The sequence below is a fragment of the Pelodiscus sinensis genome, chromosome 3 (genome assembly GCF_052426305.1).
Source record: "Pelodiscus sinensis isolate ZL-2025 chromosome 3, ASM5242630v1, whole genome shotgun sequence".
In the NCBI taxonomy this organism is placed as follows: Eukaryota; Metazoa; Chordata; order Testudines; family Trionychidae; genus Pelodiscus; species Pelodiscus sinensis.
The window spans coordinates 122357119-122377402 of NC_143054.1; the positions used below are offsets into that span (position 1 = coordinate 122357119).

Sequence of the window (20284 nt, forward strand, 5' to 3'; positions counted from 1 at the left end):
TGCCCTCTCGCTCGCTGCTCTGGGCCTACGGCAGCCTTTTGTCCGCCGTTCTCTTCGGTGCTGCTGGGAGAAAGAAGCCCGGGCGGGCAGCACCCTCGGTCCTGGCGCCGGCCCCCCCCGCGCCTCACCTGGAGGCGTGGGCCAGTGGCGCAACGGATAACGCGCCTGACTACGGATCAGGAGATTGCAGGTTCGACTCCTGCCTGGCTTGTGGTGACGGCACCTTCCGGGATGCGGGTGCTTTTTTTTTTTCTTTCCCTTTCCCTTTCCCTTTCCCTTTCCCTTTCCCTCCTCCCCTTCTTTGTTCTCCTTCCCCCGGCGGCCAGGAAAAGCACGTGCCCCACGGGGCCAAGAGGAACACTGGCCGCGGCTTTCAGCGCCGCTCCATTTGCGTGACCGGGCCTCCTCGCCCGCCAAACTTTTCGCCCGCCTGACCCCGATGTGATTTGAACACATAGCCTTCTGATCTGGAGTCAGACGCGCTGCCGTTGCGCCACGAGGCCAGCCGGCAGGCCCTGCAGCTCTTGGTGCTGCGAGGGCGGGCAGCGGGGCCGGGAAGGAGCCGCGGCGGAAAAAGAAGGGGCTGCATTGGCCGTGAATCGAACACGGGCCTCCCGCGTGGCGGGCGAGAATTCTACCACTGAACCACCAATGCCTTGCTGGGAGGAACCGGCCTTCGAGCGGAGCCTGTGCTCTCGGCCGTGCGGCCACCTGCCAGGGCCCGAGGCGGCGGCGGCCTGCCAGCCAAAGGGGGCCTCTCCGGCAGGCCCCTCAGTGGCCGTGTCGGGCCCTGGGTTTCTGTAGTGTAGTGGTTATCACGTTCGCTTCACACGCGAAAGGTCCCTGGTTCGAAACCAGGCAGAAACAGGCCTCCTTTTGCCGTGGGGCCTGGAAAAACGCAGGCTTGCACAAGTGGGCAGCTGCTCGCCGCCTGGGCGTGCGCTCGTGCCCTCTCGCTCGCTGCTCTGGGCCTACGGCAGCCTTTTGTCCGCCGTTCTCTTCGGTGCTGCTGGGAGAAAGAAGCCCGGGCGGGCAGCACCCTCGGTCCTGGCGCCGGCCCCCCCCGCGCCTCACCTGGAGGCGTGGGCCAGTGGCGCAACGGATAACGCGCCTGACTACGGATCAGGAGATTGCAGGTTCGACTCCTGCCTGGCTTGTGGTGACGGCACCTTCCGGGATGCGGGTGCTTTTTTTTTTTTTTCTTTCCCTTTCCCTTTCCCTTTCCCTTTCCCTTTCCTCCCTCCCCTTCTTTGTTCTCCTTCCCCCGGCGGCCAGGAAAAGCACGTGCCCCACGGGGCCAAGAGGAACACTGGCCGCGGCTTTCAGCGCCGCTCCATTTGCGTGACCGGGCCTCCTCGCCCGCCAAACTTTTCGCCCGCCTGACCCCGATGTGATTTGAACACATAGCCTTCTGATCTGGAGTCAGACGCGCTGCCGTTGCGCCACGAGGCCAGCCGGCAGGCCCTGCAGCTCTTGGTGCTGCGAGGGCGGGCAGCGGGGCCGGGAAGGAGCCGCGGCGGAAAAAGAAGGGGCTGCATTGGCCGTGAATCGAACACGGGCCTCCCGCGTGGCGGGCGAGAATTCTACCACTGAACCACCAATGCCTTGCTGGGAGGAACCGGCCTTCGAGCGGAGCCTGTGCTCTCGGCCGTGCGGCCACCTGCCAGGGCCCGAGGCGGCGGCGGCCTGCCAGCCAAAGGGGGCCTCTCCGGCAGGCCCCTCAGTGGCCGTGTCGGGCCCTGGGTTTCTGTAGTGTAGTGGTTATCACGTTCGCTTCACACGCGAAAGGTCCCTGGTTCGAAACCAGGCAGAAACAGGCCTCCTTTTGCCGTGGGGCCTGGAAAAACGCAGGCTTGCACAAGTGGGCAGCTGCTCGCCGCCTGGGCGTGCGCTCGTGCCCTCTCGCTCGCTGCTCTGGGCCTACGGCAGCCTTTTGTCCGCCGTTCTCTTCGGTGCTGCTGGGAGAAAGAAGCCCGGGCGGGCAGCACCCTCGGTCCTGGCGCCGGCCCCCCCCGCGCCTCACCTGGAGGCGTGGGCCAGTGGCGCAACGGATAACGCGCCTGACTACGGATCAGGAGATTGCAGGTTCGACTCCTGCCTGGCTTGTGGTGACGGCACCTTCCGGGATGCGGGTGCTTTTTTTTTTTCTTTCCCTTTCCCTTTCCCTTTCCCTTTCCCTTTCCCTTTCCCTCCTCCCCTTCTTTGTTCTCCTTCCCCCGGCGGCCAGGAAAAGCACGTGCCCCACGGGGCCAAGAGGAACACTGGCCGCGGCTTTCAGCGCCGCTCCATTTGCGTGACCGGGCCTCCTCGCCCGCCAAACTTTTCGCCCGCCTGACCCCGATGTGATTTGAACACATAGCCTTCTGATCTGGAGTCAGACGCGCTGCCGTTGCGCCACGAGGCCAGCCGGCAGGCCCTGCAGCTCTTGGTGCTGCGAGGGCGGGCAGCGGGGCCGGGAAGGAGCCGCGGCGGAAAAAGAAGGGGCTGCATTGGCCGTGAATCGAACACGGGCCTCCCGCGTGGCGGGCGAGAATTCTACCACTGAACCACCAATGCCTTGCTGGGAGGAACCGGCCTTCGAGCGGAGCCTGTGCTCTCGGCCGTGCGGCCACCTGCCAGGGCCCGAGGCGGCGGCGGCCTGCCAGCCAAAGGGGGCCTCTCCGGCAGGCCCCTCAGTGGCCGTGTCGGGCCCTGGGTTTCTGTAGTGTAGTGGTTATCACGTTCGCTTCACACGCGAAAGGTCCCTGGTTCGAAACCAGGCAGAAACAGGCCTCCTTTTGCCGTGGGGCCTGGAAAAACGCAGGCTTGCACAAGTGGGCAGCTGCTCGCCGCCTGGGCGTGCGCTCGTGCCCTCTCGCTCGCTGCTCTGGGCCTACGGCAGCCTTTTGTCCGCCGTTCTCTTCGGTGCTGCTGGGAGAAAGAAGCCCGGGCGGGCAGCACCCTCGGTCCTGGCGCCGGCCCCCCCCGCGCCTCACCTGGAGGCGTGGGCCAGTGGCGCAACGGATAACGCGCCTGACTACGGATCAGGAGATTGCAGGTTCGACTCCTGCCTGGCTTGTGGTGACGGCACCTTCCGGGATGCGGGTGCTTTTTTTTTTTTTTTTTCTTTCCCTTTCCCTTTCCCTTTCCTCCCTCCCCTTCTTTGTTCTCCTTCCCCCGGCGGCCAGGAAAAGCACGTGCCCCACGGGGCCAAGAGGAACACTGGCCGCGGCTTTCAGCGCCGCTCCATTTGCGTGACCGGGCCTCCTCGCCCGCCAAACTTTTCGCCCGCCTGACCCCGATGTGATTTGAACACATAGCCTTCTGATCTGGAGTCAGACGCGCTGCCGTTGCGCCACGAGGCCAGCCGGCAGGCCCTGCAGCTCTTGGTGCTGCGAGGGCGGGCAGCGGGGCCGGGAAGGAGCCGCGGCGGAAAAAGAAGGGGCTGCATTGGCCGTGAATCGAACACGGGCCTCCCGCGTGGCGGGCGAGAATTCTACCACTGAACCACCAATGCCTTGCTGGGAGGAACCGGCCTTCGAGCGGAGCCTGTGCTCTCGGCCGTGCGGCCACCTGCCAGGGCCCGAGGCGGCGGCGGCCTGCCAGCCAAAGGGGGCCTCTCCGGCAGGCCCCTCAGTGGCCGTGTCGGGCCCTGGGTTTCTGTAGTGTAGTGGTTATCACGTTCGCTTCACACGCGAAAGGTCCCTGGTTCGAAACCAGGCAGAAACAGGCCTCCTTTTGCCGTGGGGCCTGGAAAAACGCAGGCTTGCACAAGTGGGCAGCTGCTCGCCGCCTGGGCGTGCGCTCGTGCCCTCTCGCTCGCTGCTCTGGGCCTACGGCAGCCTTTTGTCCGCCGTTCTCTTCGGTGCTGCTGGGAGAAAGAAGCCCGGGCGGGCAGCACCCTCGGTCCTGGCGCCGGCCCCCCCCGCGCCTCACCTGGAGGCGTGGGCCAGTGGCGCAACGGATAACGCGCCTGACTACGGATCAGGAGATTGCAGGTTCGACTCCTGCCTGGCTTGTGGTGACGGCACCTTCCGGGATGCGGGTGCTTTTTTTTTTTCTTTCCCTTTCCCTTTCCCTTTCCCTTTCCCTTTCCCTTTCCCTCCTCCCCTTCTTTGTTCTCCTTCCCCCGGCGGCCAGGAAAAGCACGTGCCCCACGGGGCCAAGAGGAACACTGGCCGCGGCTTTCAGCGCCGCTCCATTTGCGTGACCGGGCCTCCTCGCCCGCCAAACTTTTCGCCCGCCTGACCCCGATGTGATTTGAACACATAGCCTTCTGATCTGGAGTCAGACGCGCTGCCGTTGCGCCACGAGGCCAGCCGGCAGGCCCTGCAGCTCTTGGTGCTGCGAGGGCGGGCAGCGGGGCCGGGAAGGAGCCGCGGCGGAAAAAGAAGGGGCTGCATTGGCCGTGAATCGAACACGGGCCTCCCGCGTGGCGGGCGAGAATTCTACCACTGAACCACCAATGCCTTGCTGGGAGGAACCGGCCTTCGAGCGGAGCCTGTGCTCTCGGCCGTGCGGCCACCTGCCAGGGCCCGAGGCGGCGGCGGCCTGCCAGCCAAAGGGGGCCTCTCCGGCAGGCCCCTCAGTGGCCGTGTCGGGCCCTGGGTTTCTGTAGTGTAGTGGTTATCACGTTCGCTTCACACGCGAAAGGTCCCTGGTTCGAAACCAGGCAGAAACAGGCCTCCTTTTGCCGTGGGGCCTGGAAAAACGCAGGCTTGCACAAGTGGGCAGCTGCTCGCCGCCTGGGCGTGCGCTCGTGCCCTCTCGCTCGCTGCTCTGGGCCTACGGCAGCCTTTTGTCCGCCGTTCTCTTCGGTGCTGCTGGGAGAAAGAAGCCCGGGCGGGCAGCACCCTCGGTCCTGGCGCCGGCCCCCCCCGCGCCTCACCTGGAGGCGTGGGCCAGTGGCGCAACGGATAACGCGCCTGACTACGGATCAGGAGATTGCAGGTTCGACTCCTGCCTGGCTTGTGGTGACGGCACCTTCCGGGATGCGGGTGCTTTTTTTTTTTCTTTCCCTTTCCCTTTCCCTTTCCCTTTCCCTTTCCTCCCTCCCCTTCTTTGTTCTCCTTCCCCCGGCGGCCAGGAAAAGCACGTGCCCCACGGGGCCAAGAGGAACACTGGCCGCGGCTTTCAGCGCCGCTCCATTTGCGTGACCGGGCCTCCTCGCCCGCCAAACTTTTCGCCCGCCTGACCCCGATGTGATTTGAACACATAGCCTTCTGATCTGGAGTCAGACGCGCTGCCGTTGCGCCACGAGGCCAGCCGGCAGGCCCTGCAGCTCTTGGTGCTGCGAGGGCGGGCAGCGGGGCCGGGAAGGAGCCGCGGCGGAAAAAGAAGGGGCTGCATTGGCCGTGAATCGAACACGGGCCTCCCGCGTGGCGGGCGAGAATTCTACCACTGAACCACCAATGCCTTGCTGGGAGGAACCGGCCTTCGAGCGGAGCCTGTGCTCTCGGCCGTGCGGCCACCTGCCAGGGCCCGAGGCGGCGGCGGCCTGCCAGCCAAAGGGGGCCTCTCCGGCAGGCCCCTCAGTGGCCGTGTCGGGCCCTGGGTTTCTGTAGTGTAGTGGTTATCACGTTCGCTTCACACGCGAAAGGTCCCTGGTTCGAAACCAGGCAGAAACAGGCCTCCTTTTGCCGTGGGGCCTGGAAAAACGCAGGCTTGCACAAGTGGGCAGCTGCTCGCCGCCTGGGCGTGCGCTCGTGCCCTCTCGCTCGCTGCTCTGGGCCTACGGCAGCCTTTTGTCCGCCGTTCTCTTCGGTGCTGCTGGGAGAAAGAAGCCCGGGCGGGCAGCACCCTCGGTCCTGGCGCCGGCCCCCCCCGCGCCTCACCTGGAGGCGTGGGCCAGTGGCGCAACGGATAACGCGCCTGACTACGGATCAGGAGATTGCAGGTTCGACTCCTGCCTGGCTTGTGGTGACGGCACCTTCCGGGATGCGGGTGCTTTTTTTTTTTCTTTCCCTTTCCCTTTCCCTTTCCCTTTCCCTTTCCCTTTCCCTTTCCTCCCCTTCTTTGTTCTCCTTCCCCCGGCGGCCAGGAAAAGCACGTGCCCCACGGGGCCAAGAGGAACACTGGCCGCGGCTTTCAGCGCCGCTCCATTTGCGTGACCGGGCCTCCTCGCCCGCCAAACTTTTCGCCCGCCTGACCCCGATGTGATTTGAACACATAGCCTTCTGATCTGGAGTCAGACGCGCTGCCGTTGCGCCACGAGGCCAGCCGGCAGGCCCTGCAGCTCTTGGTGCTGCGAGGGCGGGCAGCGGGGCCGGGAAGGAGCCGCGGCGGAAAAAGAAGGGGCTGCATTGGCCGTGAATCGAACACGGGCCTCCCGCGTGGCGGGCGAGAATTCTACCACTGAACCACCAATGCCTTGCTGGGAGGAACCGGCCTTCGAGCGGAGCCTGTGCTCTCGGCCGTGCGGCCACCTGCCAGGGCCCGAGGCGGCGGCGGCCTGCCAGCCAAAGGGGGCCTCTCCGGCAGGCCCCTCAGTGGCCGTGTCGGGCCCTGGGTTTCTGTAGTGTAGTGGTTATCACGTTCGCTTCACACGCGAAAGGTCCCTGGTTCGAAACCAGGCAGAAACAGGCCTCCTTTTGCCGTGGGGCCTGGAAAAACGCAGGCTTGCACAAGTGGGCAGCTGCTCGCCGCCTGGGCGTGCGCTCGTGCCCTCTCGCTCGCTGCTCTGGGCCTACGGCAGCCTTTTGTCCGCCGTTCTCTTCGGTGCTGCTGGGAGAAAGAAGCCCGGGCGGGCAGCACCCTCGGTCCTGGCGCCGGCCCCCCCCGCGCCTCACCTGGAGGCGTGGGCCAGTGGCGCAACGGATAACGCGCCTGACTACGGATCAGGAGATTGCAGGTTCGACTCCTGCCTGGCTTGTGGTGACGGCACCTTCCGGGATGCGGGTGCTTTTTTTTTTTCTTTCCCTTTCCCTTTCCCTTTCCCTTTCCCTTTCCTCCCTCCCCTTCTTTGTTCTCCTTCCCCCGGCGGCCAGGAAAAGCACGTGCCCCACGGGGCCAAGAGGAACACTGGCCGCGGCTTTCAGCGCCGCTCCATTTGCGTGACCGGGCCTCCTCGCCCGCCAAACTTTTCGCCCGCCTGACCCCGATGTGATTTGAACACATAGCCTTCTGATCTGGAGTCAGACGCGCTGCCGTTGCGCCACGAGGCCAGCCGGCAGGCCCTGCAGCTCTTGGTGCTGCGAGGGCGGGCAGCGGGGCCGGGAAGGAGCCGCGGCGGAAAAAGAAGGGGCTGCATTGGCCGTGAATCGAACACGGGCCTCCCGCGTGGCGGGCGAGAATTCTACCACTGAACCACCAATGCCTTGCTGGGAGGAACCGGCCTTCGAGCGGAGCCTGTGCTCTCGGCCGTGCGGCCACCTGCCAGGGCCCGAGGCGGCGGCGGCCTGCCAGCCAAAGGGGGCCTCTCCGGCAGGCCCCTCAGTGGCCGTGTCGGGCCCTGGGTTTCTGTAGTGTAGTGGTTATCACGTTCGCTTCACACGCGAAAGGTCCCTGGTTCGAAACCAGGCAGAAACAGGCCTCCTTTTGCCGTGGGGCCTGGAAAAACGCAGGCTTGCACAAGTGGGCAGCTGCTCGCCGCCTGGGCGTGCGCTCGTGCCCTCTCGCTCGCTGCTCTGGGCCTACGGCAGCCTTTTGTCCGCCGTTCTCTTCGGTGCTGCTGGGAGAAAGAAGCCCGGGCGGGCAGCACCCTCGGTCCTGGCGCCGGCCCCCCCCGCGCCTCACCTGGAGGCGTGGGCCAGTGGCGCAACGGATAACGCGCCTGACTACGGATCAGGAGATTGCAGGTTCGACTCCTGCCTGGCTTGTGGTGACGGCACCTTCCGGGATGCGGGTGCTTTTTTTTTTTCTTTCCCTTTCCCTTTCCCTTTCCCTTTCCCTTTCCTCCCTCCCCTTCTTTGTTCTCCTTCCCCCGGCGGCCAGGAAAAGCACGTGCCCCACGGGGCCAAGAGGAACACTGGCCGCGGCTTTCAGCGCCGCTCCATTTGCGTGACCGGGCCTCCTCGCCCGCCAAACTTTTCGCCCGCCTGACCCCGATGTGATTTGAACACATAGCCTTCTGATCTGGAGTCAGACGCGCTGCCGTTGCGCCACGAGGCCAGCCGGCAGGCCCTGCAGCTCTTGGTGCTGCGAGGGCGGGCAGCGGGGCCGGGAAGGAGCCGCGGCGGAAAAAGAAGGGGCTGCATTGGCCGTGAATCGAACACGGGCCTCCCGCGTGGCGGGCGAGAATTCTACCACTGAACCACCAATGCCTTGCTGGGAGGAACCGGCCTTCGAGCGGAGCCTGTGCTCTCGGCCGTGCGGCCACCTGCCAGGGCCCGAGGCGGCGGCGGCCTGCCAGCCAAAGGGGGCCTCTCCGGCAGGCCCCTCAGTGGCCGTGTCGGGCCCTGGGTTTCTGTAGTGTAGTGGTTATCACGTTCGCTTCACACGCGAAAGGTCCCTGGTTCGAAACCAGGCAGAAACAGGCCTCCTTTTGCCGTGGGGCCTGGAAAAACGCAGGCTTGCACAAGTGGGCAGCTGCTCGCCGCCTGGGCGTGCGCTCGTGCCCTCTCGCTCGCTGCTCTGGGCCTACGGCAGCCTTTTGTCCGCCGTTCTCTTCGGTGCTGCTGGGAGAAAGAAGCCCGGGCGGGCAGCACCCTCGGTCCTGGCGCCGGCCCCCCCCGCGCCTCACCTGGAGGCGTGGGCCAGTGGCGCAACGGATAACGCGCCTGACTACGGATCAGGAGATTGCAGGTTCGACTCCTGCCTGGCTTGTGGTGACGGCACCTTCCGGGATGCGGGTGCTTTTTTTTTTTCTTTCCCTTTCCCTTTCCCTTTCCCTTTCCCTTTCCCTTTCCTCCCTCCCCTTCTTTGTTCTCCTTCCCCCGGCGGCCAGGAAAAGCACGTGCCCCACGGGGCCAAGAGGAACACTGGCCGCGGCTTTCAGCGCCGCTCCATTTGCGTGACCGGGCCTCCTCGCCCGCCAAACTTTTCGCCCGCCTGACCCCGATGTGATTTGAACACATAGCCTTCTGATCTGGAGTCAGACGCGCTGCCGTTGCGCCACGAGGCCAGCCGGCAGGCCCTGCAGCTCTTGGTGCTGCGAGGGCGGGCAGCGGGGCCGGGAAGGAGCCGCGGCGGAAAAAGAAGGGGCTGCATTGGCCGTGAATCGAACACGGGCCTCCCGCGTGGCGGGCGAGAATTCTACCACTGAACCACCAATGCCTTGCTGGGAGGAACCGGCCTTCGAGCGGAGCCTGTGCTCTCGGCCGTGCGGCCACCTGCCAGGGCCCGAGGCGGCGGCGGCCTGCCAGCCAAAGGGGGCCTCTCCGGCAGGCCCCTCAGTGGCCGTGTCGGGCCCTGGGTTTCTGTAGTGTAGTGGTTATCACGTTCGCTTCACACGCGAAAGGTCCCTGGTTCGAAACCAGGCAGAAACAGGCCTCCTTTTGCCGTGGGGCCTGGAAAAACGCAGGCTTGCACAAGTGGGCAGCTGCTCGCCGCCTGGGCGTGCGCTCGTGCCCTCTCGCTCGCTGCTCTGGGCCTACGGCAGCCTTTTGTCCGCCGTTCTCTTCGGTGCTGCTGGGAGAAAGAAGCCCGGGCGGGCAGCACCCTCGGTCCTGGCGCCGGCCCCCCCCGCGCCTCACCTGGAGGCGTGGGCCAGTGGCGCAACGGATAACGCGCCTGACTACGGATCAGGAGATTGCAGGTTCGACTCCTGCCTGGCTTGTGGTGACGGCACCTTCCGGGATGCGGGTGCTTTTTTTTTTTCTTTCCCTTTCCCTTTCCCTTTCCCTTTCCCTTTCCCTTTCCCTCCTCCCCTTCTTTGTTCTCCTTCCCCCGGCGGCCAGGAAAAGCACGTGCCCCACGGGGCCAAGAGGAACACTGGCCGCGGCTTTCAGCGCCGCTCCATTTGCGTGACCGGGCCTCCTCGCCCGCCAAACTTTTCGCCCGCCTGACCCCGATGTGATTTGAACACATAGCCTTCTGATCTGGAGTCAGACGCGCTGCCGTTGCGCCACGAGGCCAGCCGGCAGGCCCTGCAGCTCTTGGTGCTGCGAGGGCGGGCAGCGGGGCCGGGAAGGAGCCGCGGCGGAAAAAGAAGGGGCTGCATTGGCCGTGAATCGAACACGGGCCTCCCGCGTGGCGGGCGAGAATTCTACCACTGAACCACCAATGCCTTGCTGGGAGGAACCGGCCTTCGAGCGGAGCCTGTGCTCTCGGCCGTGCGGCCACCTGCCAGGGCCCGAGGCGGCGGCGGCCTGCCAGCCAAAGGGGGCCTCTCCGGCAGGCCCCTCAGTGGCCGTGTCGGGCCCTGGGTTTCTGTAGTGTAGTGGTTATCACGTTCGCTTCACACGCGAAAGGTCCCTGGTTCGAAACCAGGCAGAAACAGGCCTCCTTTTGCCGTGGGGCCTGGAAAAACGCAGGCTTGCACAAGTGGGCAGCTGCTCGCCGCCTGGGCGTGCGCTCGTGCCCTCTCGCTCGCTGCTCTGGGCCTACGGCAGCCTTTTGTCCGCCGTTCTCTTCGGTGCTGCTGGGAGAAAGAAGCCCGGGCGGGCAGCACCCTCGGTCCTGGCGCCGGCCCCCCCCGCGCCTCACCTGGAGGCGTGGGCCAGTGGCGCAACGGATAACGCGCCTGACTACGGATCAGGAGATTGCAGGTTCGACTCCTGCCTGGCTTGTGGTGACGGCACCTTCCGGGATGCGGGTGCTTTTTTTTTTTTTTCTTTCCCTTTCCCTTTCCCTTTCCCTTTCCTCCCTCCCCTTCTTTGTTCTCCTTCCCCCGGCGGCCAGGAAAAGCACGTGCCCCACGGGGCCAAGAGGAACACTGGCCGCGGCTTTCAGCGCCGCTCCATTTGCGTGACCGGGCCTCCTCGCCCGCCAAACTTTTCGCCCGCCTGACCCCGATGTGATTTGAACACATAGCCTTCTGATCTGGAGTCAGACGCGCTGCCGTTGCGCCACGAGGCCAGCCGGCAGGCCCTGCAGCTCTTGGTGCTGCGAGGGCGGGCAGCGGGGCCGGGAAGGAGCCGCGGCGGAAAAAGAAGGGGCTGCATTGGCCGTGAATCGAACACGGGCCTCCCGCGTGGCGGGCGAGAATTCTACCACTGAACCACCAATGCCTTGCTGGGAGGAACCGGCCTTCGAGCGGAGCCTGTGCTCTCGGCCGTGCGGCCACCTGCCAGGGCCCGAGGCGGCGGCGGCCTGCCAGCCAAAGGGGGCCTCTCCGGCAGGCCCCTCAGTGGCCGTGTCGGGCCCTGGGTTTCTGTAGTGTAGTGGTTATCACGTTCGCTTCACACGCGAAAGGTCCCTGGTTCGAAACCAGGCAGAAACAGGCCTCCTTTTGCCGTGGGGCCTGGAAAAACGCAGGCTTGCACAAGTGGGCAGCTGCTCGCCGCCTGGGCGTGCGCTCGTGCCCTCTCGCTCGCTGCTCTGGGCCTACGGCAGCCTTTTGTCCGCCGTTCTCTTCGGTGCTGCTGGGAGAAAGAAGCCCGGGCGGGCAGCACCCTCGGTCCTGGCGCCGGCCCCCCCCGCGCCTCACCTGGAGGCGTGGGCCAGTGGCGCAACGGATAACGCGCCTGACTACGGATCAGGAGATTGCAGGTTCGACTCCTGCCTGGCTTGTGGTGACGGCACCTTCCGGGATGCGGGTGCTTTTTTTTTTTCTTTCCCTTTCCCTTTCCCTTTCCCTTTCCCTTTCCTCCCTCCCCTTCTTTGTTCTCCTTCCCCCGGCGGCCAGGAAAAGCACGTGCCCCACGGGGCCAAGAGGAACACTGGCCGCGGCTTTCAGCGCCGCTCCATTTGCGTGACCGGGCCTCCTCGCCCGCCAAACTTTTCGCCCGCCTGACCCCGATGTGATTTGAACACATAGCCTTCTGATCTGGAGTCAGACGCGCTGCCGTTGCGCCACGAGGCCAGCCGGCAGGCCCTGCAGCTCTTGGTGCTGCGAGGGCGGGCAGCGGGGCCGGGAAGGAGCCGCGGCGGAAAAAGAAGGGGCTGCATTGGCCGTGAATCGAACACGGGCCTCCCGCGTGGCGGGCGAGAATTCTACCACTGAACCACCAATGCCTTGCTGGGAGGAACCGGCCTTCGAGCGGAGCCTGTGCTCTCGGCCGTGCGGCCACCTGCCAGGGCCCGAGGCGGCGGCGGCCTGCCAGCCAAAGGGGGCCTCTCCGGCAGGCCCCTCAGTGGCCGTGTCGGGCCCTGGGTTTCTGTAGTGTAGTGGTTATCACGTTCGCTTCACACGCGAAAGGTCCCTGGTTCGAAACCAGGCAGAAACAGGCCTCCTTTTGCCGTGGGGCCTGGAAAAACGCAGGCTTGCACAAGTGGGCAGCTGCTCGCCGCCTGGGCGTGCGCTCGTGCCCTCTCGCTCGCTGCTCTGGGCCTACGGCAGCCTTTTGTCCGCCGTTCTCTTCGGTGCTGCTGGGAGAAAGAAGCCCGGGCGGGCAGCACCCTCGGTCCTGGCGCCGGCCCCCCCCGCGCCTCACCTGGAGGCGTGGGCCAGTGGCGCAACGGATAACGCGCCTGACTACGGATCAGGAGATTGCAGGTTCGACTCCTGCCTGGCTTGTGGTGACGGCACCTTCCGGGATGCGGGTGCTTTTTTTTTTTCTTTCCCTTTCCCTTTCCCTTTCCCTTTCCCTTTCCTCCCTCCCCTTCTTTGTTCTCCTTCCCCCGGCGGCCAGGAAAAGCACGTGCCCCACGGGGCCAAGAGGAACACTGGCCGCGGCTTTCAGCGCCGCTCCATTTGCGTGACCGGGCCTCCTCGCCCGCCAAACTTTTCGCCCGCCTGACCCCGATGTGATTTGAACACATAGCCTTCTGATCTGGAGTCAGACGCGCTGCCGTTGCGCCACGAGGCCAGCCGGCAGGCCCTGCAGCTCTTGGTGCTGCGAGGGCGGGCAGCGGGGCCGGGAAGGAGCCGCGGCGGAAAAAGAAGGGGCTGCATTGGCCGTGAATCGAACACGGGCCTCCCGCGTGGCGGGCGAGAATTCTACCACTGAACCACCAATGCCTTGCTGGGAGGAACCGGCCTTCGAGCGGAGCCTGTGCTCTCGGCCGTGCGGCCACCTGCCAGGGCCCGAGGCGGCGGCGGCCTGCCAGCCAAAGGGGGCCTCTCCGGCAGGCCCCTCAGTGGCCGTGTCGGGCCCTGGGTTTCTGTAGTGTAGTGGTTATCACGTTCGCTTCACACGCGAAAGGTCCCTGGTTCGAAACCAGGCAGAAACAGGCCTCCTTTTGCCGTGGGGCCTGGAAAAACGCAGGCTTGCACAAGTGGGCAGCTGCTCGCCGCCTGGGCGTGCGCTCGTGCCCTCTCGCTCGCTGCTCTGGGCCTACGGCAGCCTTTTGTCCGCCGTTCTCTTCGGTGCTGCTGGGAGAAAGAAGCCCGGGCGGGCAGCACCCTCGGTCCTGGCGCCGGCCCCCCCCGCGCCTCACCTGGAGGCGTGGGCCAGTGGCGCAACGGATAACGCGCCTGACTACGGATCAGGAGATTGCAGGTTCGACTCCTGCCTGGCTTGTGGTGACGGCACCTTCCGGGATGCGGGTGCTTTTTTTTTTTCTTTCCCTTTCCCTTTCCCTTTCCCTTTCCCTTTCCTCCCTCCCCTTCTTTGTTCTCCTTCCCCCGGCGGCCAGGAAAAGCACGTGCCCCACGGGGCCAAGAGGAACACTGGCCGCGGCTTTCAGCGCCGCTCCATTTGCGTGACCGGGCCTCCTCGCCCGCCAAACTTTTCGCCCGCCTGACCCCGATGTGATTTGAACACATAGCCTTCTGATCTGGAGTCAGACGCGCTGCCGTTGCGCCACGAGGCCAGCCGGCAGGCCCTGCAGCTCTTGGTGCTGCGAGGGCGGGCAGCGGGGCCGGGAAGGAGCCGCGGCGGAAAAAGAAGGGGCTGCATTGGCCGTGAATCGAACACGGGCCTCCCGCGTGGCGGGCGAGAATTCTACCACTGAACCACCAATGCCTTGCTGGGAGGAACCGGCCTTCGAGCGGAGCCTGTGCTCTCGGCCGTGCGGCCACCTGCCAGGGCCCGAGGCGGCGGCGGCCTGCCAGCCAAAGGGGGCCTCTCCGGCAGGCCCCTCAGTGGCCGTGTCGGGCCCTGGGTTTCTGTAGTGTAGTGGTTATCACGTTCGCTTCACACGCGAAAGGTCCCTGGTTCGAAACCAGGCAGAAACAGGCCTCCTTTTGCCGTGGGGCCTGGAAAAACGCAGGCTTGCACAAGTGGGCAGCTGCTCGCCGCCTGGGCGTGCGCTCGTGCCCTCTCGCTCGCTGCTCTGGGCCTACGGCAGCCTTTTGTCCGCCGTTCTCTTCGGTGCTGCTGGGAGAAAGAAGCCCGGGCGGGCAGCACCCTCGGTCCTGGCGCCGGCCCCCCCCGCGCCTCACCTGGAGGCGTGGGCCAGTGGCGCAACGGATAACGCGCCTGACTACGGATCAGGAGATTGCAGGTTCGACTCCTGCCTGGCTTGTGGTGACGGCACCTTCCGGGATGCGGGTGCTTTTTTTTTTTTTCTTTCCCTTTCCCTTTCCCTTTCCCTTTCCCTTTCCTCCCTCCCCTTCTTTGTTCTCCTTCCCCCGGCGGCCAGGAAAAGCACGTGCCCCACGGGGCCAAGAGGAACACTGGCCGCGGCTTTCAGCGCCGCTCCATTTGCGTGACCGGGCCTCCTCGCCCGCCAAACTTTTCGCCCGCCTGACCCCGATGTGATTTGAACACATAGCCTTCTGATCTGGAGTCAGACGCGCTGCCGTTGCGCCACGAGGCCAGCCGGCAGGCCCTGCAGCTCTTGGTGCTGCGAGGGCGGGCAGCGGGGCCGGGAAGGAGCCGCGGCGGAAAAAGAAGGGGCTGCATTGGCCGTGAATCGAACACGGGCCTCCCGCGTGGCGGGCGAGAATTCTACCACTGAACCACCAATGCCTTGCTGGGAGGAACCGGCCTTCGAGCGGAGCCTGTGCTCTCGGCCGTGCGGCCACCTGCCAGGGCCCGAGGCGGCGGCGGCCTGCCAGCCAAAGGGGGCCTCTCCGGCAGGCCCCTCAGTGGCCGTGTCGGGCCCTGGGTTTCTGTAGTGTAGTGGTTATCACGTTCGCTTCACACGCGAAAGGTCCCTGGTTCGAAACCAGGCAGAAACAGGCCTCCTTTTGCCGTGGGGCCTGGAAAAACGCAGGCTTGCACAAGTGGGCAGCTGCTCGCCGCCTGGGCGTGCGCTCGTGCCCTCTCGCTCGCTGCTCTGGGCCTACGGCAGCCTTTTGTCCGCCGTTCTCTTCGGTGCTGCTGGGAGAAAGAAGCCCGGGCGGGCAGCACCCTCGGTCCTGGCGCCGGCCCCCCCCGCGCCTCACCTGGAGGCGTGGGCCAGTGGCGCAACGGATAACGCGCCTGACTACGGATCAGGAGATTGCAGGTTCGACTCCTGCCTGGCTTGTGGTGACGGCACCTTCCGGGATGCGGGTGCTTTTTTTTTTTTTTCTTTCCCTTTCCCTTTCCCTTTCCCTTTCCTCCCTCCCCTTCTTTGTTCTCCTTCCCCCGGCGGCCAGGAAAAGCACGTGCCCCACGGGGCCAAGAGGAACACTGGCCGCGGCTTTCAGCGCCGCTCCATTTGCGTGACCGGGCCTCCTCGCCCGCCAAACTTTTCGCCCGCCTGACCCCGATGTGATTTGAACACATAGCCTTCTGATCTGGAGTCAGACGCGCTGCCGTTGCGCCACGAGGCCAGCCGGCAGGCCCTGCAGCTCTTGGTGCTGCGAGGGCGGGCAGCGGGGCCGGGAAGGAGCCGCGGCGGAAAAAGAAGGGGCTGCATTGGCCGTGAATCGAACACGGGCCTCCCGCGTGGCGGGCGAGAATTCTACCACTGAACCACCAATGCCTTGCTGGGAGGAACCGGCCTTCGAGCGGAGCCTGTGCTCTCGGCCGTGCGGCCACCTGCCAGGGCCCGAGGCGGCGGCGGCCTGCCAGCCAAAGGGGGCCTCTCCGGCAGGCCCCTCAGTGGCCGTGTCGGGCCCTGGGTTTCTGTAGTGTAGTGGTTATCACGTTCGCTTCACACGCGAAAGGTCCCTGGTTCGAAACCAGGCAGAAACAGGCCTCCTTTTGCCGTGGGGCCTGGAAAAACGCAGGCTTGCACAAGTGGGCAGCTGCTCGCCGCCTGGGCGTGCGCTCGTGCCCTCTCGCTCGCTGCTCTGGGCCTACGGCAGCCTTTTGTCCGCCGTTCTCTTCGGTGCTGCTGGGAGAAAGAAGCCCGGGCGGGCAGCACCCTCGGTCCTGGCGCCGGCCCCCCCCGCGCCTCACCTGGAGGCGTGGGCCAGTGGCGCAACGGATAACGCGCCTGACTACGGATCAGGAGATTGCAGGTTCGACTCCTGCCTGGCTTGTGGTGACGGCACCTTCCGGGATGCGGGTGCTTTTTTTTTTTCTTTCCCTTTCCCTTTCCCTTTCCTCCCTCCCCTTCTTTGTTCTCCTTCCCCCGGCGGCCAGGAAAAGCACGTGCCCCACGGGGCCAAGAGGAACACTGGCCGCGGCTTTCAGCGCCGCTCCATTTGCGTGACCGGGCCTCCTCGCCCGCCAAACTTTTCGCCCGCCTGACCCCGATGTGATTTGAACACATAGCCTTCTGATCTGGAGTCAGACGCGCTGCCGTTGCGCCACGAGGCCAGCCGGCAGGCCCTGCAGCTCTTGGTGCTGCGAGGGCGGGCAGCGGGGCCGGGAAGGAGCCGCGGCGGAAAAAGAAGGGGCTGCATTGGCCGTGAATCGAACACGGGCCTCCCGCGTGGCGGGCGAGAATTCTACCACTGAACCACCAATGCCTTGCTGGGAGGAACCGGCCTTCGAGCGGAGCCTGTGCTCTCGGCCGTGCGGCCACCTGCCAGGGCCCGAGGCGGCGGCGGCCTGCCAGCCAAAGGGGGCCTCTCCGGCAGGCCCCTCAGTGGCCGTGTCGGGCCCTGGGTTTCTGTAGTGTAGTGGTTATCACGTTCGCTTCACACGCGAAAGGTCCCTGGTTCGAAACCAGGCAGAAACAGGCCTCCTTTTGCCGTGGGGCCTGGAAAAACGCAGGCTTGCACAAGTGGGCAGCTGCTCGCCGCCTGGGCGTGCGCTCGTGCCCTCTCGCTCGCTGCTCTGGGCCTACGGCAGCCTTTTGTCCGCCGTTCTCTTCGGTGCTGCTGGGAGAAAGAAGCCCGGGCGGGCAGCACCCTCGGTCCTGGCGCCGGCCCCCCCCGCGCCTCACCTGGAGGCGTGGGCCAGTGGCGCAACGGATAACGCGCCTGACTACGGATCAGGAGATTGCAGGTTCGACTCCTGCCTGGCTTGTGGTGACGGCACCTTCCGGGATGCGGGTGCTTTTTTTTTTTCTTTCCCTTTCCCTTTCCCTTTCCCTTTCCCTTTCCTCCCTCCCCTTCTTTGTTCTCCTTCCCCCGGCGGCCAGGAAAAGCACGTGCCCCACGGGGCCAAGAGGAACACTGGCCGCGGCTTTCAGCGCCGCTCCATTTGCGTGACCGGGCCTCCTCGCCCGCCAAACTTTTCGCCCGCCTGACCCCGATGTGATTTGAACACATAGCCTTCTGATCTGGAGTCAGACGCGCTGCCGTTGCGCCACGAGGCCAGCCGGCAGGCCCTGCAGCTCTTGGTGCTGCGAGGGCGGGCAGCGGGGCCGGGAAGGAGCCGCGGCGGAAAAAGAAGGGGCTGCATTGGCCGTGAATCGAACACGGGCCTCCCGCGTGGCGGGCGAGAATTCTACCACTGAACCACCAATGCCTTGCTGGGAGGAACCGGCCTTCGAGCGGAGCCTGTGCTCTCGGCCGTGCGGCCACCTGCCAGGGCCCGAGGCGGCGGCGGCCTGCCAGCCAAAGGGGGCCTCTCCGGCAGGCCCCTCAGTGGCCGTGTCGGGCCCTGGGTTTCTGTAGTGTAGTGGTTATCACGTTCGCTTCACACGCGAAAGGTCCCTGGTTCGAAACCAGGCAGAAACAGGCCTCCTTTTGCCGTGGGGCCTGGAAAAACGCAGGCTTGCACAAGTGGGCAGCTGCTCGCCGCCTGGGCGTGCGCTCGTGCCCTCTCGCTCGCTGCTCTGGGCCTACGGCAGCCTTTTGTCCGCCGTTCTCTTCGGTGCTGCTGGGAGAAAGAAGCCCGGGCGGGCAGCACCCTCGGTCCTGGCGCCGGCCCCCCCCGCGCCTCACCTGGAGGCGTGGGCCAGTGGCGCAACGGATAACGCGCCTGACTACGGATCAGGAGATTGCAGGTTCGACTCCTGCCTGGCTTGTGGTGACGGCACCTTCCGGGATGCGGGTGCTTTTTTTTTTTCTTTCCCTTTCCCTTTCCCTTTCCCTTTCCTCCCTCCCCTTCTTTGTTCTCCTTCCCCCGGCGGCCAGGAAAAGCACGTGCCCCACGGGGCCAAGAGGAACACTGGCCGCGGCTTTCAGCGCCGCTCCATTTGCGTGACCGGGCCTCCTCGCCCGCCAAACTTTTCGCCCGCCTGACCCCGATGTGATTTGAACACATAGCCTTCTGATCTGGAGTCAGACGCGCTGCCGTTGCGCCACGAGGCCAGCCGGCAGGCCCTGCAGCTCTTGGTGCTGCGAGGGCGGGCAGCGGGGCCGGGAAGGAGCCGCGGCGGAAAAAGAAGGGGCTGCATTGGCCGTGAATCGAACACGGGCCTCCCGCGTGGCGGGCGAGAATTCTACCACTGAACCACCAATGCCTTGCTGGGAGGAACCGGCCTTCGAGCGGAGCCTGTGCTCTCGGCCGTGCGGCCACCTGCCAGGGCCCGAGGCGGCGGCGGCCTGCCAGCCAAAGGGGGCCTCTCCGGCAGGCCCCTCAGTGGCCGTGTCGGGCCCTGGGTTTCTGTAGTGTAGTGGTTATCACGTTCGCTTCACACGCGAAAGGTCCCTGGTTCGAAACCAGGCAGAAACAGGCCTCCTTTTGCCGTGGGGCCTGGAAAAACGCAGGCTTGCACAAGTGGGCAGCTGCTCGCCGCCTGGGCGTGCGCTCGTGCCCTCTCGCTCGCTGCTCTGGGCCTACGGCAGCCTTTTGTCCGCCGTTCTCTTCGGTGCTGCTGGGAGAAAGAAGCCCGGGCGGGCAGCACCCTCGGTCCTGGCGCCGGCCCCCCCCGCGCCTCACCTGGAGGCGTGGGCCAGTGGCGCAACGGATAACGCGCCTGACTACGGATCAGGAGATTGCAGGTTCGACTCCTGCCTGGCTTGTGGTGACGGCACCTTCCGGGATGCGGGTGCTTTTTTTTTTTCTTTCCCTTTCCCTTTCCCTTTCCCTTTCCCTTTCCTCCCTCCCCTTCTTTGTTCTCCTTCCCCCGGCGGCCAGGAAAAGCACGTGCCCCACGGGGCCAAGAGGAACACTGGCCGCGGCTTTCAGCGCCGCTCCATTTGCGTGACCGGGCCTCCTCGCCCGCCAAACTTTTCGCCCGCCTGACCCCGATGTGATTTGAACACATAGCCTTCTGATCTGGAGTCAGACGCGCTGCCGTTGCGCCACGAGGCCAGCCGGCAGGCCCTGCAGCTCTTGGTGCTGCGAGGGCGGGCAGCGGGGCCGGGAAGGAGCCGCGGCGGAAAAAGAAGGGGCTGCATTGGCCGTGAATCGAACACGGGCCTCCCGCGTGGCGGGCGAGAATTCTACCACTGAACCACCAATGCCTTGCTGGGAGGAACCGGCCTTCGAGCGGAGCCTGTGCTCTCGGCCGTGCGGCCACCTGCCAGGGCCCGAGGCGGCGGCGGCCTGCCAGCCAAAGGGGGCCTCTCCGGCAGGCCCCTCAGTGGCCGTGTCGGGCCCTGGGTTTCTGTAGTGTAGTGGTTATCACGTTCGCTTCACACGCGAAAGGTCCCTGGTTCGAAACCAGGCAGAAACAGGCCTCCTTTTGCCGTGGGGCCTGGAAAAACGCAGGCTTGCACAAGTGGGCAGCTGCTCGCCGCCTGGGCGTGCGCTCGTGCCCTCTCGCTCGCTGCTCTGGGCCTACGGCAGCCTTTTGTCCGCCGTTCTCTTCGGTGCTGCTGGGAGAAAGAAGCCCGGGCGGGCAGCACCCTCGGTCCTGGCGCCGGCCCCCCCCGCGCCTCACCTGGAGGCGTGGGCCAGTGGCGCAACGGATAACGCGCCTGACTACGGATCAGGAGATTGCAGGTTCGACTCCTGCCTGGCTTGTGGTGACGGCACCTTCCGGGATGCGGGTGCTTTTTTTTTTTTTTTCTTTCCCTTTCCCTTTCCCTTTCCCTTTCCTCCCCTTCTTTGTTCTCCTTCCCCCGGCGGCCAGGAAAAGCACGTGCCCCACGGGGCCAAGAGGAACACTGGCCGCGGCTTTCAGCGCCGCTCCATTTGCGTGACCGGGCCTCCTCGCCCGCCAA

At 65.5% G+C, this 20284-nt stretch overlaps 85 non-coding genes across 85 annotated transcripts; 43 read left to right on the forward strand and 42 right to left on the reverse strand.

Annotated features, from left to right (window-relative positions):
* The first annotated feature begins 138 nt into the window (after nucleotides 1-138).
* Nucleotides 139-211, forward strand: TRNAR-ACG (transfer RNA arginine (anticodon ACG)). The gene has a single exon. It is a non-coding gene; the product is annotated as a tRNA-Arg (tRNA).
* A 220-nt stretch (nucleotides 212-431) lies between these two features.
* Nucleotides 432-503, reverse strand: TRNAW-CCA (transfer RNA tryptophan (anticodon CCA)). Its single transcript has one exon. It is a non-coding gene; the product is annotated as a tRNA-Trp (tRNA).
* An 81-nt stretch (nucleotides 504-584) lies between these two features.
* Nucleotides 585-655, reverse strand: TRNAG-GCC (transfer RNA glycine (anticodon GCC)). The gene has a single exon. It is a non-coding gene; the product is annotated as a tRNA-Gly (tRNA).
* Nucleotides 656-794: 139 nt separating this feature from the next.
* On the forward strand, nucleotides 795-867 carry TRNAV-CAC (transfer RNA valine (anticodon CAC)). Its single transcript has one exon. It is a non-coding gene; the product is annotated as a tRNA-Val (tRNA).
* A 217-nt stretch (nucleotides 868-1084) lies between these two features.
* Nucleotides 1085-1157, forward strand: TRNAR-ACG (transfer RNA arginine (anticodon ACG)). Its single transcript has one exon. It is a non-coding gene; the product is annotated as a tRNA-Arg (tRNA).
* Nucleotides 1158-1380: 223 nt separating this feature from the next.
* Nucleotides 1381-1452, reverse strand: TRNAW-CCA (transfer RNA tryptophan (anticodon CCA)). Its single transcript has one exon. It is a non-coding gene; the product is annotated as a tRNA-Trp (tRNA).
* An 81-nt stretch (nucleotides 1453-1533) lies between these two features.
* On the reverse strand, nucleotides 1534-1604 carry TRNAG-GCC (transfer RNA glycine (anticodon GCC)). The gene has a single exon. It is a non-coding gene; the product is annotated as a tRNA-Gly (tRNA).
* Nucleotides 1605-1743: 139 nt separating this feature from the next.
* TRNAV-CAC (transfer RNA valine (anticodon CAC)) lies at nucleotides 1744-1816 on the forward strand. The gene has a single exon. It is a non-coding gene; the product is annotated as a tRNA-Val (tRNA).
* A 217-nt stretch (nucleotides 1817-2033) lies between these two features.
* Nucleotides 2034-2106, forward strand: TRNAR-ACG (transfer RNA arginine (anticodon ACG)). Its single transcript has one exon. It is a non-coding gene; the product is annotated as a tRNA-Arg (tRNA).
* A 226-nt stretch (nucleotides 2107-2332) lies between these two features.
* TRNAW-CCA (transfer RNA tryptophan (anticodon CCA)) lies at nucleotides 2333-2404 on the reverse strand. The gene has a single exon. It is a non-coding gene; the product is annotated as a tRNA-Trp (tRNA).
* Nucleotides 2405-2485: 81 nt separating this feature from the next.
* TRNAG-GCC (transfer RNA glycine (anticodon GCC)) lies at nucleotides 2486-2556 on the reverse strand. Its single transcript has one exon. It is a non-coding gene; the product is annotated as a tRNA-Gly (tRNA).
* Nucleotides 2557-2695: 139 nt separating this feature from the next.
* Nucleotides 2696-2768, forward strand: TRNAV-CAC (transfer RNA valine (anticodon CAC)). Its single transcript has one exon. It is a non-coding gene; the product is annotated as a tRNA-Val (tRNA).
* Nucleotides 2769-2985: 217 nt separating this feature from the next.
* TRNAR-ACG (transfer RNA arginine (anticodon ACG)) lies at nucleotides 2986-3058 on the forward strand. The gene has a single exon. It is a non-coding gene; the product is annotated as a tRNA-Arg (tRNA).
* A 214-nt stretch (nucleotides 3059-3272) lies between these two features.
* On the reverse strand, nucleotides 3273-3344 carry TRNAW-CCA (transfer RNA tryptophan (anticodon CCA)). The gene has a single exon. It is a non-coding gene; the product is annotated as a tRNA-Trp (tRNA).
* Nucleotides 3345-3425: 81 nt separating this feature from the next.
* TRNAG-GCC (transfer RNA glycine (anticodon GCC)) lies at nucleotides 3426-3496 on the reverse strand. Its single transcript has one exon. It is a non-coding gene; the product is annotated as a tRNA-Gly (tRNA).
* Nucleotides 3497-3635: 139 nt separating this feature from the next.
* TRNAV-CAC (transfer RNA valine (anticodon CAC)) lies at nucleotides 3636-3708 on the forward strand. The gene has a single exon. It is a non-coding gene; the product is annotated as a tRNA-Val (tRNA).
* Nucleotides 3709-3925: 217 nt separating this feature from the next.
* TRNAR-ACG (transfer RNA arginine (anticodon ACG)) lies at nucleotides 3926-3998 on the forward strand. The gene has a single exon. It is a non-coding gene; the product is annotated as a tRNA-Arg (tRNA).
* A 226-nt stretch (nucleotides 3999-4224) lies between these two features.
* TRNAW-CCA (transfer RNA tryptophan (anticodon CCA)) lies at nucleotides 4225-4296 on the reverse strand. Its single transcript has one exon. It is a non-coding gene; the product is annotated as a tRNA-Trp (tRNA).
* An 81-nt stretch (nucleotides 4297-4377) lies between these two features.
* On the reverse strand, nucleotides 4378-4448 carry TRNAG-GCC (transfer RNA glycine (anticodon GCC)). The gene has a single exon. It is a non-coding gene; the product is annotated as a tRNA-Gly (tRNA).
* Nucleotides 4449-4587: 139 nt separating this feature from the next.
* On the forward strand, nucleotides 4588-4660 carry TRNAV-CAC (transfer RNA valine (anticodon CAC)). The gene has a single exon. It is a non-coding gene; the product is annotated as a tRNA-Val (tRNA).
* Nucleotides 4661-4877: 217 nt separating this feature from the next.
* TRNAR-ACG (transfer RNA arginine (anticodon ACG)) lies at nucleotides 4878-4950 on the forward strand. Its single transcript has one exon. It is a non-coding gene; the product is annotated as a tRNA-Arg (tRNA).
* A 220-nt stretch (nucleotides 4951-5170) lies between these two features.
* Nucleotides 5171-5242, reverse strand: TRNAW-CCA (transfer RNA tryptophan (anticodon CCA)). Its single transcript has one exon. It is a non-coding gene; the product is annotated as a tRNA-Trp (tRNA).
* Nucleotides 5243-5323: 81 nt separating this feature from the next.
* Nucleotides 5324-5394, reverse strand: TRNAG-GCC (transfer RNA glycine (anticodon GCC)). Its single transcript has one exon. It is a non-coding gene; the product is annotated as a tRNA-Gly (tRNA).
* A 139-nt stretch (nucleotides 5395-5533) lies between these two features.
* TRNAV-CAC (transfer RNA valine (anticodon CAC)) lies at nucleotides 5534-5606 on the forward strand. Its single transcript has one exon. It is a non-coding gene; the product is annotated as a tRNA-Val (tRNA).
* A 217-nt stretch (nucleotides 5607-5823) lies between these two features.
* Nucleotides 5824-5896, forward strand: TRNAR-ACG (transfer RNA arginine (anticodon ACG)). Its single transcript has one exon. It is a non-coding gene; the product is annotated as a tRNA-Arg (tRNA).
* Nucleotides 5897-6124: 228 nt separating this feature from the next.
* On the reverse strand, nucleotides 6125-6196 carry TRNAW-CCA (transfer RNA tryptophan (anticodon CCA)). The gene has a single exon. It is a non-coding gene; the product is annotated as a tRNA-Trp (tRNA).
* An 81-nt stretch (nucleotides 6197-6277) lies between these two features.
* On the reverse strand, nucleotides 6278-6348 carry TRNAG-GCC (transfer RNA glycine (anticodon GCC)). The gene has a single exon. It is a non-coding gene; the product is annotated as a tRNA-Gly (tRNA).
* A 139-nt stretch (nucleotides 6349-6487) lies between these two features.
* TRNAV-CAC (transfer RNA valine (anticodon CAC)) lies at nucleotides 6488-6560 on the forward strand. Its single transcript has one exon. It is a non-coding gene; the product is annotated as a tRNA-Val (tRNA).
* Nucleotides 6561-6777: 217 nt separating this feature from the next.
* On the forward strand, nucleotides 6778-6850 carry TRNAR-ACG (transfer RNA arginine (anticodon ACG)). The gene has a single exon. It is a non-coding gene; the product is annotated as a tRNA-Arg (tRNA).
* Nucleotides 6851-7070: 220 nt separating this feature from the next.
* Nucleotides 7071-7142, reverse strand: TRNAW-CCA (transfer RNA tryptophan (anticodon CCA)). Its single transcript has one exon. It is a non-coding gene; the product is annotated as a tRNA-Trp (tRNA).
* An 81-nt stretch (nucleotides 7143-7223) lies between these two features.
* On the reverse strand, nucleotides 7224-7294 carry TRNAG-GCC (transfer RNA glycine (anticodon GCC)). The gene has a single exon. It is a non-coding gene; the product is annotated as a tRNA-Gly (tRNA).
* Nucleotides 7295-7433: 139 nt separating this feature from the next.
* Nucleotides 7434-7506, forward strand: TRNAV-CAC (transfer RNA valine (anticodon CAC)). Its single transcript has one exon. It is a non-coding gene; the product is annotated as a tRNA-Val (tRNA).
* A 217-nt stretch (nucleotides 7507-7723) lies between these two features.
* TRNAR-ACG (transfer RNA arginine (anticodon ACG)) lies at nucleotides 7724-7796 on the forward strand. The gene has a single exon. It is a non-coding gene; the product is annotated as a tRNA-Arg (tRNA).
* Nucleotides 7797-8016: 220 nt separating this feature from the next.
* On the reverse strand, nucleotides 8017-8088 carry TRNAW-CCA (transfer RNA tryptophan (anticodon CCA)). Its single transcript has one exon. It is a non-coding gene; the product is annotated as a tRNA-Trp (tRNA).
* Nucleotides 8089-8169: 81 nt separating this feature from the next.
* Nucleotides 8170-8240, reverse strand: TRNAG-GCC (transfer RNA glycine (anticodon GCC)). Its single transcript has one exon. It is a non-coding gene; the product is annotated as a tRNA-Gly (tRNA).
* A 139-nt stretch (nucleotides 8241-8379) lies between these two features.
* TRNAV-CAC (transfer RNA valine (anticodon CAC)) lies at nucleotides 8380-8452 on the forward strand. Its single transcript has one exon. It is a non-coding gene; the product is annotated as a tRNA-Val (tRNA).
* Nucleotides 8453-8669: 217 nt separating this feature from the next.
* TRNAR-ACG (transfer RNA arginine (anticodon ACG)) lies at nucleotides 8670-8742 on the forward strand. Its single transcript has one exon. It is a non-coding gene; the product is annotated as a tRNA-Arg (tRNA).
* A 226-nt stretch (nucleotides 8743-8968) lies between these two features.
* Nucleotides 8969-9040, reverse strand: TRNAW-CCA (transfer RNA tryptophan (anticodon CCA)). Its single transcript has one exon. It is a non-coding gene; the product is annotated as a tRNA-Trp (tRNA).
* An 81-nt stretch (nucleotides 9041-9121) lies between these two features.
* TRNAG-GCC (transfer RNA glycine (anticodon GCC)) lies at nucleotides 9122-9192 on the reverse strand. Its single transcript has one exon. It is a non-coding gene; the product is annotated as a tRNA-Gly (tRNA).
* Nucleotides 9193-9331: 139 nt separating this feature from the next.
* Nucleotides 9332-9404, forward strand: TRNAV-CAC (transfer RNA valine (anticodon CAC)). Its single transcript has one exon. It is a non-coding gene; the product is annotated as a tRNA-Val (tRNA).
* Nucleotides 9405-9621: 217 nt separating this feature from the next.
* On the forward strand, nucleotides 9622-9694 carry TRNAR-ACG (transfer RNA arginine (anticodon ACG)). Its single transcript has one exon. It is a non-coding gene; the product is annotated as a tRNA-Arg (tRNA).
* A 226-nt stretch (nucleotides 9695-9920) lies between these two features.
* On the reverse strand, nucleotides 9921-9992 carry TRNAW-CCA (transfer RNA tryptophan (anticodon CCA)). The gene has a single exon. It is a non-coding gene; the product is annotated as a tRNA-Trp (tRNA).
* An 81-nt stretch (nucleotides 9993-10073) lies between these two features.
* Nucleotides 10074-10144, reverse strand: TRNAG-GCC (transfer RNA glycine (anticodon GCC)). Its single transcript has one exon. It is a non-coding gene; the product is annotated as a tRNA-Gly (tRNA).
* A 139-nt stretch (nucleotides 10145-10283) lies between these two features.
* On the forward strand, nucleotides 10284-10356 carry TRNAV-CAC (transfer RNA valine (anticodon CAC)). Its single transcript has one exon. It is a non-coding gene; the product is annotated as a tRNA-Val (tRNA).
* A 217-nt stretch (nucleotides 10357-10573) lies between these two features.
* Nucleotides 10574-10646, forward strand: TRNAR-ACG (transfer RNA arginine (anticodon ACG)). The gene has a single exon. It is a non-coding gene; the product is annotated as a tRNA-Arg (tRNA).
* Nucleotides 10647-10863: 217 nt separating this feature from the next.
* Nucleotides 10864-10935, reverse strand: TRNAW-CCA (transfer RNA tryptophan (anticodon CCA)). Its single transcript has one exon. It is a non-coding gene; the product is annotated as a tRNA-Trp (tRNA).
* An 81-nt stretch (nucleotides 10936-11016) lies between these two features.
* TRNAG-GCC (transfer RNA glycine (anticodon GCC)) lies at nucleotides 11017-11087 on the reverse strand. The gene has a single exon. It is a non-coding gene; the product is annotated as a tRNA-Gly (tRNA).
* A 139-nt stretch (nucleotides 11088-11226) lies between these two features.
* TRNAV-CAC (transfer RNA valine (anticodon CAC)) lies at nucleotides 11227-11299 on the forward strand. The gene has a single exon. It is a non-coding gene; the product is annotated as a tRNA-Val (tRNA).
* A 217-nt stretch (nucleotides 11300-11516) lies between these two features.
* Nucleotides 11517-11589, forward strand: TRNAR-ACG (transfer RNA arginine (anticodon ACG)). The gene has a single exon. It is a non-coding gene; the product is annotated as a tRNA-Arg (tRNA).
* Nucleotides 11590-11809: 220 nt separating this feature from the next.
* On the reverse strand, nucleotides 11810-11881 carry TRNAW-CCA (transfer RNA tryptophan (anticodon CCA)). The gene has a single exon. It is a non-coding gene; the product is annotated as a tRNA-Trp (tRNA).
* An 81-nt stretch (nucleotides 11882-11962) lies between these two features.
* TRNAG-GCC (transfer RNA glycine (anticodon GCC)) lies at nucleotides 11963-12033 on the reverse strand. The gene has a single exon. It is a non-coding gene; the product is annotated as a tRNA-Gly (tRNA).
* Nucleotides 12034-12172: 139 nt separating this feature from the next.
* On the forward strand, nucleotides 12173-12245 carry TRNAV-CAC (transfer RNA valine (anticodon CAC)). The gene has a single exon. It is a non-coding gene; the product is annotated as a tRNA-Val (tRNA).
* Nucleotides 12246-12462: 217 nt separating this feature from the next.
* Nucleotides 12463-12535, forward strand: TRNAR-ACG (transfer RNA arginine (anticodon ACG)). The gene has a single exon. It is a non-coding gene; the product is annotated as a tRNA-Arg (tRNA).
* Nucleotides 12536-12755: 220 nt separating this feature from the next.
* TRNAW-CCA (transfer RNA tryptophan (anticodon CCA)) lies at nucleotides 12756-12827 on the reverse strand. The gene has a single exon. It is a non-coding gene; the product is annotated as a tRNA-Trp (tRNA).
* Nucleotides 12828-12908: 81 nt separating this feature from the next.
* Nucleotides 12909-12979, reverse strand: TRNAG-GCC (transfer RNA glycine (anticodon GCC)). The gene has a single exon. It is a non-coding gene; the product is annotated as a tRNA-Gly (tRNA).
* A 139-nt stretch (nucleotides 12980-13118) lies between these two features.
* On the forward strand, nucleotides 13119-13191 carry TRNAV-CAC (transfer RNA valine (anticodon CAC)). The gene has a single exon. It is a non-coding gene; the product is annotated as a tRNA-Val (tRNA).
* Nucleotides 13192-13408: 217 nt separating this feature from the next.
* TRNAR-ACG (transfer RNA arginine (anticodon ACG)) lies at nucleotides 13409-13481 on the forward strand. Its single transcript has one exon. It is a non-coding gene; the product is annotated as a tRNA-Arg (tRNA).
* Nucleotides 13482-13701: 220 nt separating this feature from the next.
* Nucleotides 13702-13773, reverse strand: TRNAW-CCA (transfer RNA tryptophan (anticodon CCA)). The gene has a single exon. It is a non-coding gene; the product is annotated as a tRNA-Trp (tRNA).
* An 81-nt stretch (nucleotides 13774-13854) lies between these two features.
* On the reverse strand, nucleotides 13855-13925 carry TRNAG-GCC (transfer RNA glycine (anticodon GCC)). Its single transcript has one exon. It is a non-coding gene; the product is annotated as a tRNA-Gly (tRNA).
* Nucleotides 13926-14064: 139 nt separating this feature from the next.
* On the forward strand, nucleotides 14065-14137 carry TRNAV-CAC (transfer RNA valine (anticodon CAC)). Its single transcript has one exon. It is a non-coding gene; the product is annotated as a tRNA-Val (tRNA).
* Nucleotides 14138-14354: 217 nt separating this feature from the next.
* TRNAR-ACG (transfer RNA arginine (anticodon ACG)) lies at nucleotides 14355-14427 on the forward strand. The gene has a single exon. It is a non-coding gene; the product is annotated as a tRNA-Arg (tRNA).
* Nucleotides 14428-14649: 222 nt separating this feature from the next.
* On the reverse strand, nucleotides 14650-14721 carry TRNAW-CCA (transfer RNA tryptophan (anticodon CCA)). Its single transcript has one exon. It is a non-coding gene; the product is annotated as a tRNA-Trp (tRNA).
* An 81-nt stretch (nucleotides 14722-14802) lies between these two features.
* TRNAG-GCC (transfer RNA glycine (anticodon GCC)) lies at nucleotides 14803-14873 on the reverse strand. The gene has a single exon. It is a non-coding gene; the product is annotated as a tRNA-Gly (tRNA).
* A 139-nt stretch (nucleotides 14874-15012) lies between these two features.
* On the forward strand, nucleotides 15013-15085 carry TRNAV-CAC (transfer RNA valine (anticodon CAC)). The gene has a single exon. It is a non-coding gene; the product is annotated as a tRNA-Val (tRNA).
* Nucleotides 15086-15302: 217 nt separating this feature from the next.
* On the forward strand, nucleotides 15303-15375 carry TRNAR-ACG (transfer RNA arginine (anticodon ACG)). Its single transcript has one exon. It is a non-coding gene; the product is annotated as a tRNA-Arg (tRNA).
* A 217-nt stretch (nucleotides 15376-15592) lies between these two features.
* Nucleotides 15593-15664, reverse strand: TRNAW-CCA (transfer RNA tryptophan (anticodon CCA)). The gene has a single exon. It is a non-coding gene; the product is annotated as a tRNA-Trp (tRNA).
* Nucleotides 15665-15745: 81 nt separating this feature from the next.
* Nucleotides 15746-15816, reverse strand: TRNAG-GCC (transfer RNA glycine (anticodon GCC)). Its single transcript has one exon. It is a non-coding gene; the product is annotated as a tRNA-Gly (tRNA).
* Nucleotides 15817-15955: 139 nt separating this feature from the next.
* On the forward strand, nucleotides 15956-16028 carry TRNAV-CAC (transfer RNA valine (anticodon CAC)). Its single transcript has one exon. It is a non-coding gene; the product is annotated as a tRNA-Val (tRNA).
* Nucleotides 16029-16245: 217 nt separating this feature from the next.
* TRNAR-ACG (transfer RNA arginine (anticodon ACG)) lies at nucleotides 16246-16318 on the forward strand. Its single transcript has one exon. It is a non-coding gene; the product is annotated as a tRNA-Arg (tRNA).
* Nucleotides 16319-16526: 208 nt separating this feature from the next.
* Nucleotides 16527-16598, reverse strand: TRNAW-CCA (transfer RNA tryptophan (anticodon CCA)). Its single transcript has one exon. It is a non-coding gene; the product is annotated as a tRNA-Trp (tRNA).
* An 81-nt stretch (nucleotides 16599-16679) lies between these two features.
* On the reverse strand, nucleotides 16680-16750 carry TRNAG-GCC (transfer RNA glycine (anticodon GCC)). Its single transcript has one exon. It is a non-coding gene; the product is annotated as a tRNA-Gly (tRNA).
* Nucleotides 16751-16889: 139 nt separating this feature from the next.
* Nucleotides 16890-16962, forward strand: TRNAV-CAC (transfer RNA valine (anticodon CAC)). Its single transcript has one exon. It is a non-coding gene; the product is annotated as a tRNA-Val (tRNA).
* A 217-nt stretch (nucleotides 16963-17179) lies between these two features.
* Nucleotides 17180-17252, forward strand: TRNAR-ACG (transfer RNA arginine (anticodon ACG)). The gene has a single exon. It is a non-coding gene; the product is annotated as a tRNA-Arg (tRNA).
* Nucleotides 17253-17472: 220 nt separating this feature from the next.
* TRNAW-CCA (transfer RNA tryptophan (anticodon CCA)) lies at nucleotides 17473-17544 on the reverse strand. The gene has a single exon. It is a non-coding gene; the product is annotated as a tRNA-Trp (tRNA).
* An 81-nt stretch (nucleotides 17545-17625) lies between these two features.
* On the reverse strand, nucleotides 17626-17696 carry TRNAG-GCC (transfer RNA glycine (anticodon GCC)). Its single transcript has one exon. It is a non-coding gene; the product is annotated as a tRNA-Gly (tRNA).
* A 139-nt stretch (nucleotides 17697-17835) lies between these two features.
* On the forward strand, nucleotides 17836-17908 carry TRNAV-CAC (transfer RNA valine (anticodon CAC)). The gene has a single exon. It is a non-coding gene; the product is annotated as a tRNA-Val (tRNA).
* Nucleotides 17909-18125: 217 nt separating this feature from the next.
* TRNAR-ACG (transfer RNA arginine (anticodon ACG)) lies at nucleotides 18126-18198 on the forward strand. The gene has a single exon. It is a non-coding gene; the product is annotated as a tRNA-Arg (tRNA).
* Nucleotides 18199-18412: 214 nt separating this feature from the next.
* TRNAW-CCA (transfer RNA tryptophan (anticodon CCA)) lies at nucleotides 18413-18484 on the reverse strand. The gene has a single exon. It is a non-coding gene; the product is annotated as a tRNA-Trp (tRNA).
* An 81-nt stretch (nucleotides 18485-18565) lies between these two features.
* TRNAG-GCC (transfer RNA glycine (anticodon GCC)) lies at nucleotides 18566-18636 on the reverse strand. The gene has a single exon. It is a non-coding gene; the product is annotated as a tRNA-Gly (tRNA).
* A 139-nt stretch (nucleotides 18637-18775) lies between these two features.
* On the forward strand, nucleotides 18776-18848 carry TRNAV-CAC (transfer RNA valine (anticodon CAC)). Its single transcript has one exon. It is a non-coding gene; the product is annotated as a tRNA-Val (tRNA).
* Nucleotides 18849-19065: 217 nt separating this feature from the next.
* On the forward strand, nucleotides 19066-19138 carry TRNAR-ACG (transfer RNA arginine (anticodon ACG)). Its single transcript has one exon. It is a non-coding gene; the product is annotated as a tRNA-Arg (tRNA).
* A 220-nt stretch (nucleotides 19139-19358) lies between these two features.
* On the reverse strand, nucleotides 19359-19430 carry TRNAW-CCA (transfer RNA tryptophan (anticodon CCA)). Its single transcript has one exon. It is a non-coding gene; the product is annotated as a tRNA-Trp (tRNA).
* An 81-nt stretch (nucleotides 19431-19511) lies between these two features.
* Nucleotides 19512-19582, reverse strand: TRNAG-GCC (transfer RNA glycine (anticodon GCC)). Its single transcript has one exon. It is a non-coding gene; the product is annotated as a tRNA-Gly (tRNA).
* A 139-nt stretch (nucleotides 19583-19721) lies between these two features.
* Nucleotides 19722-19794, forward strand: TRNAV-CAC (transfer RNA valine (anticodon CAC)). Its single transcript has one exon. It is a non-coding gene; the product is annotated as a tRNA-Val (tRNA).
* Nucleotides 19795-20011: 217 nt separating this feature from the next.
* TRNAR-ACG (transfer RNA arginine (anticodon ACG)) lies at nucleotides 20012-20084 on the forward strand. The gene has a single exon. It is a non-coding gene; the product is annotated as a tRNA-Arg (tRNA).
* The last annotated feature ends 200 nt before the right edge of the window (nucleotides 20085-20284 follow it).